Source organism: Malaclemys terrapin, chromosome 11, assembly GCF_027887155.1.
Source record: "Malaclemys terrapin pileata isolate rMalTer1 chromosome 11, rMalTer1.hap1, whole genome shotgun sequence".
NCBI lineage: Eukaryota > Metazoa > Chordata > Testudines > Emydidae > Malaclemys > Malaclemys terrapin.
Genome location: NC_071515.1, coordinates 72,597,170 through 72,621,776, shown reverse-complemented (window position 1 = coordinate 72,621,776; position 24,607 = coordinate 72,597,170).

Here is a 24,607-nt window from a genome sequence, read left to right as displayed (position 1 = left end):
CGCCATGCTCCCCCCGCCGCTCCTTACCAGGTGCCGCCCCAAGCATGTGCTTGGGTGCCTGGTGCCTGGAGCCGGCCCTGGTTCCAGGGAGCAAGCAGGTGATTCTACTTGCTTGGTACCTGGACCAATGTAGCACTCTGAGGGTATGTCTGCAGGGCATCTGGGAGTGCAAGTGCCGAGCAAACTTGGGACTTCTAAGTTCACATCTGCAGTGTCCATATGGGGGTATGACAGCAGAGGACTTTGATGCACACTGCTCTTCATGCCCCTTTAGCCCAAACTGTGGGCAGTGTAAACATGCCCTTAGTTTCCTGAGTCCTCAGCCCTTTCTGTAGGGAAGGGGAGGTTGAAGAAGTAGCATTTCAATATACCGTATATAATCATTCGTTAGCCCGTTCGTTTATAAGCCGACCCCCACAAGGTGGATAGGTAAAAATAGCAAAAACTGTATGACCCTTTCATAAGCCGACCCTATATTTCAGGGTTTGGCAAATTTTGGCTCCTGGCCCGTTAGGGTAAGCCGCTGGCGGGTCGGGACACTTTGTTTACCTGGAGTGTTCGTAGGCACGCTTCCTGCAGCTCCCATTGGCTGGGAATGGCAAACGACGGCCACAGGGAGCTGAGGGGCTCCAGGTAAACAAAATGACAATGTATTAGATATTCAATTCAATAATTCCATAGAGTTTAAAATCATCAAATTTTGGTGTAGACCCGTTTATAAGCCGACCCCCGCTCTTTGATGCTTCACTTTTTTACCAGAAATATTCGGCTTATGAACGAGTATATGCGGTACTCGTAATTAACCTGTTCAGGCAAACCAATTGCAGCAATCCACTTTGGGATGAAGGCAAACAAACATGACTCAAAGGAACACACCACCAAGATGGAAAGCAGGGCCCAGCAGATGAACTTACATGCCTTCATTCTTCATCCCTTTCAGGCATATTATTATTATTTATTATTTTGCGCTAGGCCGTAGCTCTCACCCATTCTGGCAGGCTGGGAGATCCCTGTTATCTCCACAGGCTCTGTGAATTCTTTTTTTTTTTTCCTTCAGTAACCAAGACAGGTTATTATAACCACCTTTTAAAAAAAAAAAAAAAAAAAATCCAGGATTATTCGTTGAAGTATATTATTTCAGGTTCAAAGACTCTGAATTTGGAGTCACAAGAGTTCAGTAAAGGCCCTAGGCCTGTAAATCTGTTTTTTTTAATCCAGAAAAGGAGCAACTGTTAGACCCTGGAGAATGGGAAGACATGAAGGGGAAAATGGGAACACAATGGATGTTAACGTCAGTTCTAAGATTCTGTGCTCCAAAAAGTGTTCAGTTGTTTACCAAGCCAGGGATACAGCATAACAGTAAAGCCAAGCCCTGCCTTTCTCCCTGAGGCACCCCCAGAAGCAGAAAAGGGGGATAGTGTTGACGTCAATTAGCTACTCTGAGGTAAAATCAATCTCTGCCTTATCCCCACTAGGATTGTACAACAAGACAGCTATCTTGATGTAAAAACTGAAGGAACACAAAACGGACACCATGTAGAATCAAGCAGGTGGGTTTATTATGCACAGCACTGGCGGAGTGTCACCTTGCTTATTCGACAATCTGCCTATCAATTGATTACAATAGATTATATGGATTTTCCATGGGCGGAGGAAAGTGATGGGGTAGGTAGTCCCAAACCCTTGGATAGGTCTAGCAGCAAGACAAGATAAGCATAGTAGCCAATAGTCAAAGATTACATAATGTCTCCACCCATGGTTTCAGGTTAACAAGTAACATACAATTAGTACTTCAAACAATGTATAAAATGTATATTAGCATAAAATATGTGTTGAATTCTGATTTGGGGTCCATAGGAATGAAGTAGCCCTTCTGATTGTCCAACAGGTACATACCTAGGGGTTGAAACCAGCGCCGGCTCCAGGCACCAGCTTGCCAAGCAGGTGCTTGGGGCAGCCACTCCAGAGAGGGGCAGCACGTCCAGCTATTTGGCGGCAATTCGGCAGACGGTCCCTCACTCCCCACTTTTTTTTTTTTTTTTTTTTTTTCTGCTTGGGGCGGCAAAAACCCTGGAGCCAGCCCTGGTTGAAACAAAAAGACAAATGAAAAGTACATGGCAATAAAGATTGGTTTTCAGTTGCTCATTTGTGTTTCTAAGACAAGCACTGGTATCTCTGGGAAGCAGGAGGGAGGATGTCATATCTCATACTGACATGCTTGAAACCTTTCCATAAACTCAAGGTTGATGTGTGAGGAGAACATCTCTTTCTACAGAAAGAATGGATACAGGTATAATAGGCCCCTTTCATTCCTTTGGTCTGTTTGCAACTTCAGATAGAGACACCAGTTACGGCTCCCCACCTGGCTTTTTGCTGACCAAGCTTGTCTTAGCAAAAAGCAAAGTTGTCTCTTGTTTGCGCTGCTTCTCTTAGCTAATATTGTTCCCTGTTTACTAGGCCTCTGGCCTCTTGACCAAACTCTGGATTTTGGGCCTATAAAAAGAGCTGACATAGTCTATATCAGGTTGTTACATAAACAGCACCTGGATTTTGGCCCTTCGAAAACACACACCTTTTTTGCAGGAAAGATGTAGCCTCAGTCAATGGGAGTGTTGCTAAAGTAGAGAGTGAATAAGGTCAGCTAGGTTTGGCCCTGTGTTTTGGTACCAAGCGATAGTCACTTCAATAATTGGGCTTGAGTGGAGCCAGGCTCTTATCTTAGCTCCACCCCATGGGGCCTGGTTCCTGATGGCTTACTCAGGTTTTATGCTGGTCATTTCTGTAGAGTTGCACTGCCTTAAAATTGGAGTAGTACAGTAGTGAATCAGGCTTTGGTCAGAGAGGTAAAATCCTATCCTACTGTAGAAGCTATGTGAGAATGAAGGGAGGGGGAGCATTGGTAGTAAACCTAGAAGCATCCCACCAATTCAAGGTGGGATTGACTGGAGAGACAAGAAATGGATCAGATCTGGGAGGTGCAACTTGCTGCTGCTTTGAGAAGTATTAGCTACCAATACCTACATGCTGGAAGTCTGGCCACACCATGCATTGGTAACCCATATCCGTTCAGGGTCGTAGACCATCAGAAGGCAGGATTGCCAATCCCCTATTGGGAGTGCTAGGCTAGAATCATACTCAACTGTAGTATTTGTGGCCACGGGGAAGATGCTTGAGGTGGGGGGGACCTGTGTTTTCTTCCCCCATACTCTTCACTCATGCAGAGGATCTGCTAATTTAAAGGTTTTCCTTGGTAAATGCTTCTGGATATGAGACAATTGAAACGTAGGTGGAAAGGAGAAGAGAAGGAGTATCACTTGAGGGTCTCCCACCTGGGATGCAATGTCTTCTGCCTTTACTCTAGACAGGTAGACAAGGTAGACTAAGGACTGTTCTGTAAACTTTGTTTGTTGCACTTCTAGTTAAATACAAACATTGCCTGCTAAGAGGTGCACTAATCCCACCAAATTAATGCAATAAGAGATTTAATAAATACATTGGTCGAAAGGAAACAGGATAGCAACATTTAATATCTGTTATGCTTCACAGTCAATAAATTTTTTCCCTTTGCAGTGGAAAGATAACTCTTTTTTCCATAACTTGTCTCAGGATTCTTATATCAGTAAAGAGCAGAAGCGAAATGTACCCACTGAAAGAGAGCTCAGCTCTATGCAAAGAGTGATAAAACTTCTCAGAAGGTGTTTACAAATGCATTCAGTGAAACAGAATTTTAATGAATTGTGCCACATAATCTCACAGTTAATGAGCTGTAAAAGCCTTTGTCAATTACAGTGACTAGGAACTAACTCTTTCAGTTTCTAGATCAATAATGGGAGTCTTGTCTACACAAATTTTTAAGGAAAGATTGGGCTCTGAAGAGAAGAAAATGTACCTTTCTCCTATTCTGCATGTCAGAAAGTTCACTCATTATTATAGCAGAGCCATCTATTTTCTTATTGTTTGTAAAATCAGCTCTCAGTTACATTAGTAAAAGAAACAAGCCTTTAAGATCAAAGGGCACCAATGGTGCAAAATGCCAATAGCAAAAATAAGAGATTAAATGACTCCAATAATAACTAGTGGCCTTTTCAGCAGTTATATTGAGTTCAATTGTTTTGCACAACCCTTTAGAAAACAAAAATTAGTTAGCTCTGCCTTTGCTATCCTCCATAATTACTTTGCTGATAAGGTGTGACCTTAAAGCTTTCTAGAAGACTGATTTGGCCACTTTTTCTCTTCTCCAAGGGAAAGAATCATGTCTGTCTATGTATTTTTCCTGTTGAGCTAATGTCAGTATTCATACGTGGATGTGCAAGGTATACAATTTCCAAGCTATCATTGATACTGGGAAGGGATGGATACTGTGATCAAACAATTCAAACCACCACCTACCTATCCAACAAAATATGCATTCCAGAGACAAATGTTTAACTCAACATCTTAACTTCTTTAAATCAAAATGCGGTGGTATTTGGGGGTTTGGTTCAGATCAATCCCTGGTAAATATGAAAGAAAAATATGGGAGACAGTTTTGTGGATTGTAATTATTTATAGCTCAAATTTATGATGTGATTTTTTTTTTCCCCTGTAGACTTTCTATTTTTTTCCCTTTTTTAAGATTTCTCTCTACCTCCTGTTTCAGTGTGAAGGACCCATTAGCAAAAAACCATATAAAAAGTAATTTCAAGTAAAAGCCTTTATGGAATGTGAAAAATTAAAGCTGCATTCGGCTCCACCATTAAGAAAAGAAATTGCCTACAGGCATCCACTATGTGAAATCCATTGCCGCTGAAAAGCTGCAGAGTTTATGCCTCACTCACAAATGCAATTTCACAGCACAAAGTGGAATGCTTAAACAAAGTGAGGGAGGATCTTTTCCAAGTTCGAGGCACCTGATGGTGCCACTTTTCTACGTGCGAACTGTAGGACTGTGTGAGTTTATAGATCTGCACCAAGAGGCTTTTTTCTTTGGCCATTTCTGCTTGTCGATATTATATGCCGCAAAAGCAGGGCTTTCCTCTGAACACGGTGACATCTTTATTTTGTTGTATTACGGTAAGAGCTAAAGGCGATCACTTGCTCATTTTCTATCTGATTTAGGCCCCGTCCTGTACTTTGGTGCATGTGTATGGACCTCATGCCTGCACGGAACTTTGTGCCACTGATGCATTGTAATCTGCAGAATCAGGTCCTTAAATTGTTGAGGCCAGGATATGTATCTCCCATTCCATGTTGTACAGGCTGAACAACTAATGAGAGAGAAACACTACAAAATACCAGTGTTAACTTGGATGCAAAATGGGCACAAGGATAAAGCTAGGAGGCATTGTTCTGCTGTGCTATAATTCAAAAGTGTCTGACTATAGCATTCAGCAGTTTTCCCCTGGGCCCACTTTTGATGGTGATCTCCCCTCCCCCCCAAGTGTAAATCATCTGCAAATTCAGAGCATGTGTTCCACCAGTCTCCATGCAGCTCCCAACCCACACATTGCAAAACCTGTCCAGCAAGCAAACTGCAGCAAGCCACTGCCGATGGGGGCTTGTAATTCTCTTGTGGGGAGTGAGGTTGCCCTACAAGACTAGTTTTTATGGGATACTCTATCTCTTCCAACCAGGGCCGGCTCTCGCTTTTTGGCTGCCCCAAGCCAAAAAAAAAAGGGCGGGGGGGCGGCCAGAACAGCACAGCAAAAAAAACCTGCGGCACGGCCGCAGCGTGGGTGCAGAGGGACTGGCTTGCGGGGGGAGAGGGAGCGGGCGGGAGAGAGAAAAAAGGGGGCGGCCAGGGCTACAGCAGGGGCGCTGCCACGCGGCCCCTCCCGCTGCGCTGCCTCCTGCCGCGAGGGCTCCGCTCTGCTCCGGTCAGCGGGGAGGGAAGGAAGAGGACTGCCCTGCAGGGCGCTCTGGTTCTCCACGCCACTGCCCCCTACAGGGCGGCCGGAGCGGAACAACAAAAAAAAAGCGGCCGTGCCGCCCTAGGATTGGGCAGAATGCCGCCTCCAACAATCTGCCACCCCAAGCACCAGCTGGCTCAGCTCGTGCCTGGAGCCGGCCCTGCTTCCAACATAACGTGTCCTGAGTGACTCAAGCTGTCCTAACCAGTTCTAAAACCATAATATTGTAATAAATCTGTGGTCACCTAAGACTTCACGGCCGCTATTATTGTGCTGCATACCATGACTACACGAAACTTGCTATAGCATCAGGGATGAGTCTCAGATCCTCCAACTCCCAAAAAGCATAGGCCCGTGGCACTTTATGTAGAGAGAGAATCTCCATTAGTTTTTGGAAGCCTAGAGTCTGATTTACAATTGAGCAGGCCTGATTCCATCCAGTAGGGGACACCGATGACATATGCACACTAGCCAGATCATTACAATATTGAAGAATCTCCTAGTTGCCAGAATCGTCGTCATTTTCTCTCTGCTCCAGATGGTAAGATACCACCAAGATTGTAAATGGGTAATAGGGAGATCTAAGATGCTAATTGGCCTGCTTTAAATGTTCCAGCTGTAATAAACAGTCATTTTACTGTGCATAAGAGCCAGAAAGAGAACCGCTTCTCTCATTTTGGTATCTCACCTACTTATAGATTAATGCAATACCTGGAGAGGAGGAGAAATAGGAAATAAAACTGAAAACCAGCCCAGACCTGTGGGCAAAGAGATCTTTAAAGGTTACCAGGGGGAACCTATCTGTGAATGTAATGAGTGCAAAAAGCCCACAAACCTGCCAAGAATTCAGGTTGCCAGCCCAGCCAAGATTATGAAAGTGTCCCCTGCCCTCTGGCACACTTATTATGGTTATTTCCTTAATGAAACTGTATGATAATAGTCTAGCTCAGTGGCATGAAGACAATATTTCAAGAGCTTGACACGAGTCCGCCAAAGACAATGGCAATATATCCTGCTGTATTTCTCCTTGGTTTAGGACATTCTGATAGTGCACCTTTGCTGGAAATCAAATGTCAAGGGATTCTGCATCTTAAACTTAAATTGAAAGTATCACTCATCAGTGAAAGTCCCAGATCAATGTATTTTACCCTGAAATAGACCAGGTCTTGTGCACATGTGCCTTTCATTCCTGGTTAAGGTTCATACAGTACCAACAATTCCAGCCTATAAGGCAGCAGTTCTCAAACTGTGGGTCGGGACCCCAAAGTGGGTTGAGACCCTGTTTTATTGGAGTCGCCAAGGCTGGCTCAGACTTGCCGGGGCCCAGGGCCAAAGCCAAACCTCAATCCTCACCACCCGGGACTGAAGCTCAGGTTACAGGCCCCCTGCCTGGGTCTGAAGCCCTTGGGCTTCAGCTTTGCCCCACCCAGGACGGTGGGACTCGGGCTTTGGCCCAGCCATCCAGGGCAGCTGGGTTCAGGCTTCGGTCCCCCCTCCTGGGGTCGTGTAATAATTTTTGTTGTCAGAAGGTGGTCGCAGTGCAATGAAGTTTGAGAAATCCTGCTATAAGGGTACGGCTACACTGCAGCTGAGACTGAAACGTGCTAGCTCTGCTCAGGCTAGTGCACTCAAAATAGCTGTGTACCTGGGGGTAACATGGGCCACGGCTTGAGCCAGTCACCTCAATATTTACCTGGGCGAGTGGGTGGATTTGTACTCAGGCAACCATCTTGCCTGCTCATGTTCCAGGATCTTGAATAACTTGAAGCCACATCAGTGTGTTTTTCCCCAGTTCTCAACTTCTGAAGAGTTTCTTCGGTTCCTTTGACAGATTGTCTTTGTCTAAAATCTTTTAGTTCTCCAGTTCCTCAAATTACTAGTCCATGCAACTGGAAAGTCCTACAGTTCCTGAATCCTTCAGTTTAGCAGTGATTCTGGTCCAAATCCTGGATGTTTTATGCTATGTATGGAAATGAAACAATACTTGCCTGGAGATTTTAATTGGCTGAACCCTTTCCAATTTATCAACATCCTTGAATTGTGGGCATCAGAACTAGACACAGTATTCCAGCAGTGGTCTCACTGGCATTAAAATAACCTCACTAGTCCTACTCGAGGGTCCTCTGTTTAAAGCATCCAAGGATTGCATTAGCCTTTTGGTTCCAGCTTTGCATGGGAGCTCATAGTCAACAGAACATCCACCATGACCCCCCAAATTTTTTTCAAAGTCACTGGTTCCCAGACTGGAGTCCCTCATCCTGTAGGTGTGGCCTACATTCTTTGTGCACAGATATACACATTTACATTTAGCCATATTAAAATGCATATTGTTTACTTTCCCACAGTTTAACAATCTAGATCACTCTGAATCATTGACCTGTCCTCTTCATTATATACCACTCCTCCGATTTTTGTGTCATCTGCAAACTTTATCAGTGCTGATTTTATGTTTTTTCCTCCAGGTCACTGATAAAAATGTTAAATAGCCTAGGACCAGGAACTGATCCCTTCAGGACCCCCACAAAAACAGACCTGCTTGATGACAATTCCCCATTTACAATTCCATTTTGAGCCCTATCAGTTAGCCAGTTTTTAATCTATTTAAAAAAATACAATATAAAATTAATACGGCACACATTAATCAAAATATCATGTGGTACCAAGTCAAACACCTTACAGAAGAATAAATATATTATGACAACACTATAACCTTTATCAACCAAACTTTAATCTCATTACAAAAAAAATCTAGTTAGGTTGACCGTGTGATGTTGGCAAACCAGGTGCCAGCTTATAACAAAGTCCCTGTGCTTTGCTTGAATAGTAACAAACACATAGCTGGAATCAGTCTGGTTCACCTGTGTGTTAGTATTGTTAAAATAGGCATTAGAGTTCTAAAATGGTTTTTGTGTTTAGACTTTATTGTATACTTGCAAGAGGCTGCATACATTAATCTCACTTATAACATCTGTATCCCATATTTGTAAGGTAATATTTGAGCATTTGCATTGTAAGCCTCTGTAACTGTGTAAATCACTAGACAGGAGAGTGACATTAATTAGTGTAAAATGCTGGCCTCCTACAGGAGGTGTTATGTCCTGCCCAACAAAAAAGGCCCATAGACATCAGATGAGCTATTGTGGAACATCAAAGAGGACAAAAGACTTTGTTGATTGCTCTCCCCCTCCTCCCATGGAGAGTAGACATGCAAGTGAATTCCTCCCATCTGCTGAGTTTGCAACTCGAAGCAGAAGGGAGGAAGTGATAAAAACCCCTAACAAGGAGGAACTGTATCTTGGTGCTGCTTGGACTCTGAGGAGCAAGGATTACTAAGCATGAGCAAAAGACCCCAGTGCTTAGCCTGGGTTAGCCCTAAAAGACATCTAGATCTTGCTTATTACAGAAGCTTCTATTACTTTTTGAAACTTAAGATAGGAAATCATTTGTGTGAATATATGTTTACCTGCTTTAACCTTATAAATAACTCTTGTTTCCTTTCCTAGATAATAAATCTCTAGGTGGTTTATTATAAGATTAGGTACAAGTAAGAACATAAAAACGGCCGTACTGGGTCAGACCAAAGGTCTATCCAGCCCAGTATCCTGTCTACCGACAGTGGCCAATGCCAGGTGCCCCAGAGGGAGTGAACCTAACAGGTATCAAGTATCAGGGGGTATCCGTGTTAGTCTGTATCTACAAAAACAACAAGGAGTCTGGTAGCACCTTAAAGACTAACAGGTAATGATCAAGTGATCTCTCTCCTGCCATCCATCTCCACCCTCTGACAGACAGAGGATAGGGACACCATTCCTTACCCATCCTGGCTAATAGCCATTAATGAACTTAACCTCCATGAATTTATCTAGTTTTCTTTTAAACCCTTTATAGTCCTAGCCTTCACAACCTCCTCAGGCAAGGAGTTCCACAAGTTGACTGTGCGCTGTGTGAAGAAGAACTTCCTTTTATTTGTTTTAAATCTGCTGCCCATTAATTTTATTTGGTGGCCCCTAGTTCTTGTATTACGGGAATAAGTAAATAACTTTTCCTTATTCACTTTCTCCACATCACTCATGATTTTCTATACCTCTATCATATCCCCCCTTAGTCTCCTCTTTTCCAAGCTGAAAAGTCCTAGCCTCTTTAATCTCTCCTCATATGGGACCCGTTCCAAACCCCTAAGCATTTTAGTTGCCCTTTTCTGAACTTTTTCTAATGCCAGTATATCTTTTTTGAAATGAGGAGACCACATCCGTACGCAGTATTCAAGATGTGGGCATACCATGGATTTATATAAGGGCAATAAGATATTCTCCGTCTTTTTCTCTATCCCTTTTTAATGATTCCTAACATCCTGTTTGCTTTTTTGACTGCCGCTGCACACTGCATGGACGTCTTCAGAAAACTATCCACGATGACTCCAAGATCTTTTTCCTGATTAGTTGTAGCTAAATTAGCCCCCATCATATTGTATATATATTTGGGGTTATTTTTCCCAATGTGCATTACTTTACATTTACATTAAGTGATTGGCCAAATGGCAAATCAAATTTAGTTTTGTGATATCTTTTTGAAGTTCTTCACAGTCTGCTTTGGTCTTAACTATCTTGAGCAGTTTAGTATCATCTGCAAACTTTGCCACCTCACTTTTTATCCCTTTCTCCAGATCATTTATGAATAAGTTTAATAGGATTGGTCCTAGGACTGACCCTTGGAGAACACCACTAGTTACCCCTCTCCATTCTGAAAATTTACCATTTATTCCTACGCTTTGTTCCCTGTCTTTTAACCAGTTCTCAATCCATGAAAGGATCTTCCCTCTTATCCCGTGACAACGTAATTTATGTAAGAACCTTCGGTGAGGGACGTTGTCAAAGGCTTTCTGGAAATCTAAGTACACTATGTCCACTGGATCCCCCTTGTCCACATGTTTGTTGACCCCTTCAAAGAATTCTAATAGATTAGTAAGACATGATTTCCCTTTACAGAAACCATGTTGACTTTTGCCCAACAATTTATGTTCTTCTATGTGTCTGACAATTTTATTATTTATGATTGTTTCAACTAATTTGCCCGGTACTGACCTTAGACCTACCGGTCTGTAATTGCCAGGATCACCTCTAGAGCCCTTTTTAAATATTGGCGTTACATTATCTATCTTCCAGTCATTGGGTACAGAAGCCGATTTAAAGGACAGGTTACAAACCATAGTTAGTAGTTCCGCAATTTCACATTTGAGTCCTTTCAGAATTCTTGGGTGAATGCCATCTGGTCCCAGTGACTTGTTACTGTGACGTTTATCAATTAATTCCAAAACCTCCTCTAGTGACACCTCAATTCCTCAGATTTGTGACAATTTCTCAGATTTGTCTTTGGTGTAAGGTGCAACTGACCTGGGGTAAGTAACTGGTCCTTCGGGACTGGGAATAACTTGATCATTGCTTTGATATTTGATGTAAGGGGCCTTGTATCACAAAGGTAATCTTACCTGGGTGGCAAGACAGACAGATGTATTCTCTTTGACTCCATGTTAAGACTATTATAGTGTCTGAGGAGGTTACACTTGATAATTGGTTGGTGAAATCTAAGTATAGAACTCACAGCCAATATGGGATTTGTGCCTTTTCCTAACAATCTGCCCTAAGGCTGGTACCCCCACTCTTGAGCCACTGCAAGACGGCTTGACGGATAGGATCCATTTTCCATAAACCCAGGTTGTAATGTATTTAGTGCAAATCCCTCCTTTAGTTCTTAATCAAGTCCTGTATCAGCGGCACCACTATTTTGCGAGGGATCAATGTCAGGCTGATTACCCAGGTCATTGCGGGGGGGAGGGGGTGCAATAGAAATGTAAAACATTAATGAAAGTTACATATTGGAGATAGGGCCTAATTCTGACCTGTTACACATGAGCAATCCTATTAAAGTGTGTTGAGTTGCACAGGTATAAGAGGGCAAAAGCTGACCTATGATTCTAATTGAGAATGTTGATGGGAGAACTTAAAGTGAGAGCAGGCATAACATTGAAAACTATTGCTCGGCCTCTGTAAGGACCTAGTGGAGTGGTAAGCTGGTACCGTGATTAGGGTTCTGGTCTAGTACTTGGGAGACCTACATTCAAGTCCCTGCTCCACTGTGGACTTTCTGGGTGACCTTGAATAAATCACTTAATTTCTCTGGCTTAGTTCCCTGTCCGTAAAATGGAGATAGCAGGTACTTTCCTACGTCACTGGGACGTTGTGAGGCTAAACAGAGAATCTGTGGTGCTCGGATGCTATGATAATGAGGGTGTGTAAGTACCCTAGATGGATTTGGCTGTCACTTACCCCAGTGTAACTCTGAAGTCCATCAGTGAACTTGATTCTGCATAAACGAGTGGAATCTAGCTGTATTTGACCAAAGTTACTGATATTTTGAGAACTTTCCTGAAATGCGATTTTTTTTTTTTCCCCAATGGAATATTACTTGGAGTAGCGTAAGCCTATATTTTTCTGATGGAACGGGCATTTATTTCTTATGGCATGAAAACAAAAAATGGCTGGGGGGAAATCTTAGATTTGCAGTCCCTTCAATGGACGGATTACTTGGCAATGGCTCATCTTGTTTATGCATTTCATAGACAGAGCCAATTAAATGAAAGGAATGAAGCTTTAAATGGCCAGGCCAGTTTATCTGGAAATGTCACTGTTCCTCCACTGCATATAAAAATAAATCTGGGATGGTTCCTGTCATGGGTTGGGTCACAAACTCCCTCAGGACTGTCACTAGATGGGCTGGGATACCATTGAGAACAAACCCCCTGCCAGAAAAGGCTTCCCTTCACTCCTGCCTGGCTGAGCTAGACATAGTAGTCTGCTCCAGCACAGACCAAGAGGTTGGGCCATGCCCCCCTGCAGTTCACAAAAACTAAGGTTCACTTAGCCCAGGGGCTTCTCACTTAACAGGGATTTTCCTAGCACCCAGGATTCAGTCTTTCTGGGAGCCTAAAGCCTGAATACATCCATTTTACACTGTAAAGTTTTACAGGGTAAACTCATAAATTGTCCACAGTCTATAACACTGATAGAGAGATATGCACAGCTGTTTGCTCCCCCAGACATTAATTACTTACTCTGGGTTAATTAATAAACAAAAGTGATTTTATTACGTATAAAAATTAGGATTTCAGTGGTTCCAAGTAATAACAGACAGAGCAAAGTAAGTCACCAAGTAAAATAAAGCAAAACATGCAAGTCTAAGCCTAATACATTTAAGAAAATGAACACAGTTAAATCTCACCCTCAGAGACGTTCCAATAAGCTTCTTCCACAGACTAGACTCCTTCCTAGTCTGGGTCCAATCCTTTTCAGAGTAACACTGTAGTGTATGGCCTGGGTCCAGCAATAACTCACACCCCCATTGCTACAGTTCTTTGTTCCAGTTTCTTTCAGGCATCTCTTTGGTGTGGAGGGGCCATCTCTTGAGCCAGATGAAGACAAAATGGAGAGGCTTCCAGGGCCTTTTATTTTCTCTCTCTTGTGGGTGGAAACCTCTTTGTTCTTCTGTGCAAAATCACAGCAACAAGATGGAGTTTGTAGCCACCTAGGCAAGTCACATGTCCATGAATGATTCAGCTTTTTACAGCTAGAGCAGCCATTGCTCACATGCTACCTTGAACATTCCCAGGAAGGTTCCTCATATGTGGATTGGAGTCTCCCAAGGTTCATTGTCAGTTAAATATTTCTTGATTGGGAACTTAATCTGAAGAGTCCCTCCACAATAAACTGGCCAAATGCTTTTGGGTCTGCTTAGAATCAAACACATTGAGATACAAGTACATATCATTTTTATAGTTAAAGTTATGAATATTGGCTATATGCATACAAATTGGATGAATATATTCAGTAGATCATAACATTTGCAGAGATATGTTACATGGCATATCTAGCCTAAAACATATTCCAGTTATGTCATATTTACACTCGTAAGCATATTTCTAAAAAGCATTATGGAGTGCAGCGTCACAGTTTTCATTTGCATGCCAGTCACAGCTAAGAAACTCCATAGTATGCTGCATCAATGACATGCTGTTGTTGTTCTGTATATAGTTTGGGTAACTTCCAAGCCCATGCAGCAGATTAAAAATGGAAGAGAAACCATTTTTGGTGGAGTAAATATCAGTCACAACTGTATTATTGCATCCTGATTTCTCTACACTGCTTTGGGGACATTCAGCTTGGTTCGCTGATTGCAACTGGCACTGATGGTGCTCAAGTTGGCATGGGTAGAAAATCCTGTAAATATTTCTTTAAAACTACACCATCCAACTAGCATTTCACGGCCCAGGGTCAAAATTGTTAGTGGGGCCTGCTGGGAATTTCATTTAGTTTTATTTGAAATAGATTTGGAAGTCAGACTTGCTCACATTTTAAAAATAGGCCAACATTAGCATATATCGGCCAAGTTATATGGAGATTCAAATTTGGTGTGGGTGAGTATTTACAAAGGAAATGCAGCCAGCGTGGCATTCCTTGGAAACTTGCACTGCTCAAAAATGGAGACCATACAAATCCCTCCATATTAGCCAGACAAAACACAATAGACCCAAAGGGACCCATTAGAGGTGAGCCTTAATTGGGGAAGGAGTGGAATGAACGTTTGCATTGGCAGAAGCCACGTAAGAACATAAGAATGGCCATATTGGTCAAACCAATGGTCCATCTAGCCCAGCATCCTGTCTTCTGACAGTGACCAGTGCCAGAAGCCGGTCCATTGATGGAGCGATCTTCCGTGAATTTATCTAATTCTTTTTTTATGCTTTTGGCCTTGCTGAGAAGATGGCTGATTTGCATAGAGACATTGGTTTAAGCAATTTGTGATTTGCATTAGTTATTTATCATTTGGTTTTCTGTAATGATTCCAAATACAGCAGCTTCACTCAAGGTGTCTCTTCATATTTGTGCCAATGAACATCTTTCATTACAGTAGAAACAAGGAGGAAAAAAACCTGAGCAAATATATGGGTTCTATTTCCTTTATAGCCATATTCCTCTTGTCATTTCTAGCCTGTGCTAGTTCAAAATGCTTACTCATTTTGTTCTTTCAGGACCATAATGTTGCTTCTCTGTCACTGCATTGATTATGATTATTATCTTTAATGTGAAGGAAATTGTCTCTGCTTCTCTGTGATCACTCCTACATATTTAATTACACCCTCTAAGTTTCACAGTTGTGCTGTTTTACAGTTGTAGGGGCTCAATTCTAATCTCTGATCACCTGATGCAAATCCAGAGTAAGTCCACTAGAAATCAATGGAGATAGTAGCACACAGCAGTTGCCGCCCATATCGGGCCCTGTTGTGTTAGACACTGTACATACACATAGTAAGAGACTACAATCCAAACAGATAAAACTGAGAAGAGGTGGGAGAAAAGATGCATTATTACCTCATTTTGCACTTGGGGCAATACTGATACATCAGGATTTGGCCAAGATGATCCAGGAAGTCTGTGGCACAGTCGGAACTAAATCCAGATTGCGTTCTAATACTATATATCCAGCATAATGGAGCCCTGGTATCAGTAGGGGCCCCTAGATGCTACTGTGAGACAGTAACAATAGTTTTCCCAAATACACAAGTTTGCTGGGTCCCTGATGTGCTTTTGACCTCAGCTCATTAAAAGTTGCTGAAAATTGGCCATAAAGAGGTGACGATTTGAACAGTATATTGGCCAGCCAATGGTTCTTGCCCCAAACAGCTTACAATTGAAATAGACAAAGGGTGGGAGGGGAAACAGAGACAGAGGTAAGGTGATCTTTGCCCAATGTCACCAGCAGATCAGCAACCACTACCTCAGACCTCCCTTCAGGCCAGCATTTCTCAACCCATGGTACATGAATCAGAAGTAGGTTGTGTGCCCATCCTGGTTGGCTCAGGCCCCAGGAGCCTTCCAGCCAGAGCTTCCACCAAACTCCAAATTCCCCATTACCTCTCACCATCCTCATGATCCCTGAAACCCTCCCATTATTGTGTCATGTGACACAAACTTCTACACTCCTTTATAGAGCGTGGTGGCTTGAGGGACAATTTTTGGGGGGCCATTTTGTGGGCCACAGACATGGAAGACTGAAAAAAACATTACTGTAGAGGAGCCCTTAACTTGTGCTTTCTTTGCCCAGTCTTTGATGTACTGCAATCCTCAGGACCAATTGCCAAACCTAAATTAGTGTAAGTCATCCCACTGAATTCTCACTAGAGCTACTTGAATGAGCAAGGACTGTTTTCGGGATCAGGGCTTTACCCTGCTGCTGCTTTCATCCCTGCAGAAAACAAATGGGGGGCAGCATTTGATAAGCATCATGGGTTTCAAAAATAATTTGTTCAATCTTAAATGAAATGTAGGACGGTGACATATTCATTCATCTGTATTTTACCAGCAGAATTAACAACACATGGAATTTAATTTATGGTGCATTCAGTTATTTGCATCTAAGCATGGAAAATAAATACATTATGAAAAATGACACACCTGTCACTGGATAAATGCATGAAGAAATAAAAACAGGCACAATGGAAGCACCTCACAGAGTGCCAGGAAACTAGCAGGGACGCTTCAACGTAAAACAATAATTTGGGATGTTGACAGCACACAAATAAGATGGACGAGTCGGCTATTTTATTCAACCTGTTTTTCCAAACAATAAAAACATTTTCACTTTCTAGTTGTTCGTTTTTTAAAGCGGTCGTTGCTCTTACAATATGCTACAGGGTGTCATTTGAGAGGCAGCGTTCTCTAGTGGGTAGGTCAGGAGACCTGGGTTCTAGTCCCGCTCCCAGCTCTGCCACTGACCTGCTGTGCAGGTCTCTCTTCACTTCTCCTTGTTCAGTTCAGTGCTTTTGTTCCACTATCCCATCCTTTGTCTGTTTTTTCGCTGTAGCTGGTAAATTCTTTGCAGCAGGGACTCTCTCCTATTATGTGTATGTCCAGCGCTTAACACAATGGTGTCTTGATCTCGGTTAGCACCTAGAGGTACTACTGGAATATAAATAATAATGTGTGGAGGCACTGGACATGCAAACCTCCCCTGAAAGTCAATAGGAGCTGTGGGTGCTGTTTCAATAAATAGCTTTCTATCTTGAGCTCTCTAGGCTCACACAAAGGACAGATGCTCAACAACTCTGAAAATAAGACCCAGAAACAACATAATCATATTCATCTAAAGCCCAACCCTGCTATTAAAGTCAATGGAAAGACAGCACACGCTGACTTCAATGGCACATCAGGCCCATAATACATTTCTTAATTGCAAAGTTATTTACAAAGTCAGGTAACCATCAGGGATAGTCTAGGTATATTTAGTCCTGCCTCGCTGTGGGGGGGATGGGGTAGATGACCTGGTGATATCTCTGCTAGCCCTACGTTTCTATGATTCTGTATACGAGTTTCAGCTGAAGGTAAGCCCATCTCAGTTGGATAAACAGGGGTCAGGGTCCCCAAGTAAAAGTTCAGCTTAGCATGCCAACAAAATAGTCAATATATTTCTCTTTATGTCCTATTTCCCGCCTCTTTTAAAAAATGGAGTTGGGGAGTGGGAGAACATAGCTGGGACCCAACGCATTTTTTCTGTTTGGGGAGTTTATTTGATTTGTATCACAGCAGTGCCTGGACGTCCAACTGGGATGGGGTCTCAATTATGATGGGACTTGTGCATAATGAGAGACGTCCTGAAGAGCTTATAATCAGAATAGCCAAGACAGAAAAAGAGCAAGAGATGGGTTGCTTTGTTATCCCCATTTTACAGATGTGGAGATCCTCAAGTGTATTAAGCAGCTAAATACCCTTGAGAGTCTGGGCCTAAGTGATTTGCCTAAGGTCACCCAGGAAGTCTATGACCAGAACCAAGATCTTAATCCAGATCTCCTAAATACCTGTCTACTGCCTTATAAATATCTCAGCCATCATCCAGGTTGGGTTTGAAGGAAATGACTTTTATGAAGGAGATGCTTCTGAACTCCAGTATTAGCTTTACCCCACTCCATGTTCAGCACCATACTGTAGTTTGCTGTTTGTAGCTGCAATGAGCCATTTAGCCATTGCTCAGATGCAGACTCAGATGTTTTATTTCATCCCTCCTGATACCACTTCTTTTGTCAAGGTGGATTTCCCCAGGCTCTGCTTGGTATGAATTACAGTTCTGAATAAAAAACTATAGAAACCATGTAAATTTACAGCAGAATAGAACTGAGTTTGGGGAAAATCTCCTAATGCCATCATCTCATACTGACAGGTTTCAGAGTAGAAGCCGTGTTAGTCTGTATCCGCAAAAAGAACAGGAGTACTTGTGGCACCTTAGAGACTAACAAGTACTCCTGTTCTTTTTGCGGATACAGACTAACACGGCTTCTACTCTGAAACCTGTCATTATGCAAGGCACTGCATTTAGCCGTATGGAGTGGAAATCCATCAACCTCATGAAAAAACTCATACAGATACAGACAGACATCATCTTCCTTTATTTGTTAGTCTCTAAGGTGCCACAAGTACTCCATCTCATACTGAGTTACCTCACTATTCAGTGCCTCTGACAATTACAAAAGTCTGTTTTTTTATTTATTTTTTTTGCTTGGTTGATTGGTGGCTCTGATTGTTGACTGTCCACAAGTCCCATTCTTCATCGGCAGCCTAATAACCAAATTCACATTCTTAAAGCTTATTCCTTAGGCTTGCTCATTTGAGTTGATAACTCTAGAAAAAAATTCTCTGCAGTTTTGTAAAGATGTCTGAGGAGTGAATAAAATACCTGATCTATTCCCTCCCCTCATCCCCCAAGTTTTTATCAGGAAAAGGTTTAACCATCTGATGTGAAGTTTTTACCTTATTAGCCAAAACAGCAATGCATGCACTTTCTCTGCCCTTATTTATGGTGACTTATATTAACTAATGTGGCATTGTAACGGGGCACTTTCAGAACATTGGACATGTTAATTATGTCAAGTATCAGGGGGTAGCCGTGTTAGTCTGTATCTACAAAAACAACAAGGAGTCTGGTGGCACAAGGTGCCACCAGACTCCTTGTTGTTTATGTTAATTATGATTGCTTCTGCCACAAAGAATTCCAAATGACTTAGTCAAGTTGGTGAAACTTTTAAATATAGTGTTTCCTAAATAAATACATTTTTTCTCAGAAAGCTCAGCGTTGCAAAATACATAAATCACATAAAATATAATTGGTTTAAGGCGCTAATCCAAAGCCCTTCGAGGTCAACGGAAAGCTTTCCATTGATTTGAGCAGGCTTGGGATCAGGCCCAAGAGCTACACCGCTAAAGGATATGTCTACACTGCAGTCGGAGGTGTGATTGCAGCACATGTAGACATACCCAGTTAGTGTCTGCCTCTCCCCCAGTTAGACACTAAGCTGGGTGCAGAGGTAGATACACTGGAGGGTAGGGATAGGGTTCAGAGTGACCTAGACAAATTGGAGGACTGGCCAAAAGAAATCTGATGAGGTTCAACAAGGACAAGTGCAGAGTCCTGCACTTAGGATGGAAAAATCCTATGCACCGCTAAGGGCTGGGGACCGACTGGCTAAGCAGCATTTCTGTAGAAAAGGACCTGGGGATTACAGTGGATGAGAAGCTGGATATGAGTCAGCAGTGTGCCCTTGTTGCCAAGAAGGCTAACAGCATATTGGGATGCATTAGTAGGAGCATTGCCAGCAGATCGAGGGAAGTGATTATTCCCTTCTATTCAGCACTGGTGAGACTACATCTGGAGTATTGTGTCCAGTTTTGGGACCCCCACTACAGAAAGGATGTGGACAAATTGGAAAGAGTCCAGCGGAGGGCAACGAAAATGATCAGGGGGCTGGAGCACATGATCAGGAGGTTGGTTTGACATGATTTGTTCTTGACAAATCCATGCTCACTTATTATCTTCTAGGTGTTTGCAAATTGATTGCTTAATTATTTGCTGCATTATCTTTCCGGGTATAGAAGTTCAGCTGACTGGTCTGTAATTCCCTGGGTTGTCCTTATTTCCCTTATTTCAGATATCTCTTCAGTCAGCTTCTTCAGTATTCTAGGATGCATTTCATCAGGCCCTGGTGATTTGAAGACCTCTAACTTGTGTAAGTAATTTTTTACTTGTCCTTTCCCTATTTTAGACTCTGATCCTACCTAGAATATCATAGAATATCAGGGTTGGAAGGGATCTCAAGAGGTCATCTAATCCAACCCCCTGCTCAAAGCAGGACCAATTCCCAACTAAATCATCCCATCCAGGGCTTTGTCAAGCCGGGCCTTAAAAACCTCCAAGGAAGGAGACTCCACCACCTCCTTAGGTAATGCATTCCAGTGCTTCACCACCCTCCTAGTGAAATAGTGTTTCCTAATATCCAACCTGGACCTCCCCCACTGCAACTTGAGACCATTGCTCCTTGTTCTGTCATCTGCCACCACTGAGAACAGCCGAGCTTCATCCTCTTTGGAACCCCCCTTCAGGTAGTTGAAGGCTGCTATCAAATCCCCCCTCATTCTTCTCTTCTGGAGACTAAACAATCCCAGTTCCCTCAGCGTCTCCTCAGAAGTCATGTGCTCCAGCCCCCTAATAATTTTTGTTGCCCTCCGCTGGACTCTTTCCAATTTTTCCACATCCTTCTTGTAGTGTGGGGCCCAAAACTGGACACAGTATTCCAGATGAGGCCTCACCAATGTCGAATAAAGGGGAACTATCACGTTCCTCGATCTGCTGGCAATGCCCCTACTTATACAGCCCAAAATGCCGTTAGCCTTCTTGGCAACAAGAGCACACTGTTGACTCATATCCAGCTTCTCGTTCACTGTGACCCCTAGGTCCATTTATGCAGAACTGCTACCTAGCCATTAGGTCCCTAGTCTGTAGCAGTGCATGGGATTCTTCTGTCCTAAGTGCAGGACTCTGCACTTGTCCTTGTTGAACCTCATCAGGTTTTTTTTGGCCCAATCCTCTAATTTGTCTAGGTCCTTCTGTATCATTTTCACTGGTATTCACTATGTTAGACTCGCCACCAACATTCTTGGTGAAAAACAAAAGAAAGAAGTCATTAAGCACCTCTGCCATTTCCACATTTTCTGTTATTGTCTTTCCCCCCTCATTGAGTAATGGGCCTACTCTGTCCTTGGTCTTCCTCTTGCTTCTAATGTATTTGTAGAATGTTTTCTTGTTACCCTTTATGTCCCTAGCTAGTTTGATCTCATTTTGTGCCTTGGCCTTTCTAATTTTGTCCCTACATACTTGTGTTATTTGTTTATATTCATCCTTTGTAATTTGACTGAGTTTCCACTTTTTGTAGGACTTTTTTTTGAGTTTTATATCATTGAAGATCTCCTGGGTAAGCCATACTCTTGCCATACTTCCTATCTTTCCTACGCCTTAATAATCATAGAATATAGAAGATTAGGGTTGGAAGAGACCTCAGAAGGTCATCTAGTCCATCCCCCTGCTCAAAGTAGGACCAACACCAACTAAATCATCCCAGCTAGGGCTTTGTCAAGCTGGGCCTTAAAAACCTCTAAGGATGGAAATTCCACCACCTCCCTAGGTAACCCATTCCAGTGCTTCACCGCCCTCTTAGTGAAATAGTGTTTCCTAATATCCAACCTAGAACTCCCCCCCACTGCAACTTGAGACCATTGCTCCTTGTTCTGTCATCTGCCACCACTGAGAACAGCCGAGCTCCATCCTCTTTGGAACCCCCCTTCAGGTAGTTAAAGATGGCTATCAAATCCCCCCTCACTCTTTTCTTCTACAGACTAAATAAGCCCAGTTCCCTCAGCCTCTCATAAGTCATGTGCCCCAGCCTCCGATCATTTTTGTTGTCCTCCACTGGACTCTCTCCAATTTGTCCACATCCTTTCTGTAGTGGGGGGCCCAAAACTGGACGCAATGTCTTTGAAAAACTGCCAGTTGTCTTCAATTGTTTTCCCCCTTAGACTTGCTTCCCATGGGATTTTACCTACCAACTCCCTGAGTTTGCTAAAGTCTGCCTTCTTGAAAGCCATTGTCTTTATTGTGCTGTTCTCCCTCCTACCATTCCTTAGAATCATGAACTCTACCATTTCATAATCACTTTCACCCAAGTTGCCTTCCACTTTCTAATTCTCATCCAGTTCCTCCCTATTTGTCAAAATCAAATCTAGGACAGCTTCCCCTCTAGTAGCTTTCTCCACCTTCTGAAATAAAAAATTATCTCCAATACATTCCAACCTCCAATACATCTCCAATACATCTCCAATACATATTCATAGGCTGCAGACAGACACAGTTATTATACATCACAAATACACATGAGGTGTCCCAGGCAGTATGTGTGGTCCCAAGAGTACTTTATCATCAGAGCAGGTCAGATACCAGAGGTTCTCTCCCTCCCCCCAGGAGACATTTCAAATAAAAAAAAAATCTTCATTTGAAACTTTTTGGTTGAAAATATATCAGTTCTCTCATGGGAACTTTGACACTATTTGAAAGAAAAAAATGTTTTGTTTCATTTTTTTAATCAAAGGGACTTAAGCACATACTTAACATTAGACACTTCTTACATGTTTTGCTGAACAGAGAATTAAGTGTGTGAGTGAATACTTTGTGAATGAATGCAGTGCCTTGCCATCTAACCTTCAGGTGATCTCTAACTTTTTAGCAGACTTCTCTATTTTTCTGTGAATATTTAATGGGTCTATAGCTCCAGTTTGAATTTTACTGCTCTAATCACAGGATTCAGCTATTCCTATCCTTGCTGCAAATTTGTCCTCTTCCTCTGCTAAGAGGCAAATGACAAACTTGACTATAGGACCAGGGTTGCTAATTCAAGTGAGAGCTAAAAGCCAGCCAAAGGTATTTTAGAGTAGCCAGTGTAGCCAAATGAAAGCTATGTTTAAACAAATGCCAATCCTGCTAATTTCAGGACGTTGATAGGGTCTTTTGCCCTTGACAATTCAAATAAATAAATGATTGAGGCCAAGGAATTAATCTGAAATATTAATTAAAATGCAAATTAAATCCAGACTCCATAGACTTTAAAAAGTGCTCTCTGAAGTTTCCATGAATATAAAGTGTGTGGCAAACCACTGTTTTAAATAATCCACATAAATATACGGTGTTTAAAAATTGCTTGACTCGAGAATACTTTATTGACACTGCAAATTATGAGAGAAAAATCTTCAGCAGTGACAGTTTTTGTTACTGAGGGCACCGTTCCTCTGGCGTTGCGCTGTGGTGGAGAAAAACAAACTTGACGTGCGTGTCTGTTCTCTGCTCCTGCCCATCTGCTGGGGTGGCATGCTGCCTGCACACGAGTTGCCATGGCAATTTTGGTAGGGCAAGAGTGCCAGCATCGAATGGTTTCCACAGGAGAGCTTCAGAGGACGGACATTGACACCTCTTTCAGTCGGAGGATCTGCCTGCTGGCAAAGAACTCTGAATTAGGGCAACATAGTTTGTTACATGTTGCTACATTACGTTTTTTGGACAGACCAATGGACATTATAGATTCATCACAGAATCGTAGAAATAAAAAATTGGGATCACCTAATGCACCCTCCTGTGAATGCAGGTATGTTCCCTACAGGATGTTTCCAGGTGTTTTGCCGAGTCTTGTTAAAAGTGTAGTTCTACTGTTCCTTTCCTCCCATCTCTCTCTAGTCCATCTCTCAGCGTTGTGAACTCCTGAGTGGAGAAGGAAATATATGTGCAATGTATATATGTGGAATGTTAAACCAAGAACATTCCAGTCCTCCATAAATTCTCTCTTTCACTGAACATCTCGCTCACTGAAAATTAAGCTGCACATGGCTGATATTTCCCAATGTTTCACTGCTCTGTGGGCCTCTCTTGTGGAGAGCAAGCATTAGGTCTCTTGGGATATGTTTGAAGCTGAAGAGCCACCACACTGTGGACTTCTCTTCCCAGGTTGAGTTCTGAGATGCATTCTGTCCAACAATATCTTTTCACATGTTGGCTGAGCAAATGCCCCTTTCAAGGGCCCTGCAACCTCTTCAGCAAGGCAGCATGGCCCAGTTACTAGGACAATGGACTGGGATGCAGGAAGCCTCCTATTTTCAGCAATGTCACCAGCCTCCTGAAGTGAACTTGGGCAAGTCACGTCACCTCTCTGGGCATCCGTTTGTTACCCACACAAAATTCTCAGTTACACACACTCTAGGGCACCCACCTTTACCCTTCCCTGGGCTCAAGGCGTAATTCTGTTAATTTAGGCACCACCACCCTTTCCCACTTCCTAGGGCTCTGGGTATAAGGCACCCAACTTTACCCTAAATTTGTTGCCCGCAAAGCCTAGGACATGCCACCTGTACCTACTTCCTAGGACTCAAGACGTAACCCAGTTGATCAAGGCACCCCCACCCTTTCCCAGTTCCTAGGGTTCCAGGCATCTTTACCCAGAGCCCATGGAGGATTAGAGCCCAGAGCCCGTGGAGTGGTAAACACCCATTCCCTGTGGACTCAGGGCTTAATCTTTTGTAGGTTTACAGGGTCTTTTACCAGTGAAAGAGCCTTACACACAGGGGCAGCTCCAGGCACCAGTGCACCAAACGCGTGCCTGGGCCAGGAAGCCGTGAAGGGCGCCCTGTCGGACGCTGTGAGGGTGGCAGTCAGGCAGCCTTCAGCAGTGTGCCTGTGGGAGGTCCGCCAGTCCCATGGTTTCAGCAGTAATTCGGCGGCGGGTACACCAAAGCAGCGGGACCGGCAGA